We start from the raw sequence: 461 nt of genomic DNA, 5'->3' as shown, positions 1-461 counted from the left end.
GGATGAAATAAATTGTTTTATTGGTGTTATGATATATATAGGAGCCATGAAAAACAAAGGCCCAATTTCCCGATTTTGTAGTTCAGAATTCGGGCTTCCTTTCCCAAAAATTGCAATGGATAGAAATCAGTTTTGTGAACTTTTTCGAAGCTTCCGTTGTGACCCCAAAGCAACAAGGGAAGAAAAAAGAAAAGAAATGGTATTTCCAGCTGTAAAAGATTTATTTGAAATATTTTCCCGAAATATTACGCAAATTTCTACTCCGGGTCAGTTAATTTGTGTGGATGAAAGAATTTGTAGTTTCAAAGTGTGTTTTAAAGGAATTTAATGTTGCTGTCAAAAACCAATCAAACCTGGTTTAAAATTTTACTGCATTTGTAACAAATGCAGTAAGCTTTGTGTCGGAATGATTTTGTATGAAGACAAATAAAGAGTCAGAAATCGGGAAAAATGATGAACTA

The sequence above is a fragment of the Entamoeba invadens genome, assembly GCF_000330505.1.
Source record: "Entamoeba invadens IP1 unplaced genomic scaffold scaff_1105074725673, whole genome shotgun sequence".
NCBI classification, from domain to species: Eukaryota; Evosea; order Mastigamoebida; family Endamoebidae; genus Entamoeba; species Entamoeba invadens.
This window is presented reverse-complemented; position numbering follows the sequence as displayed.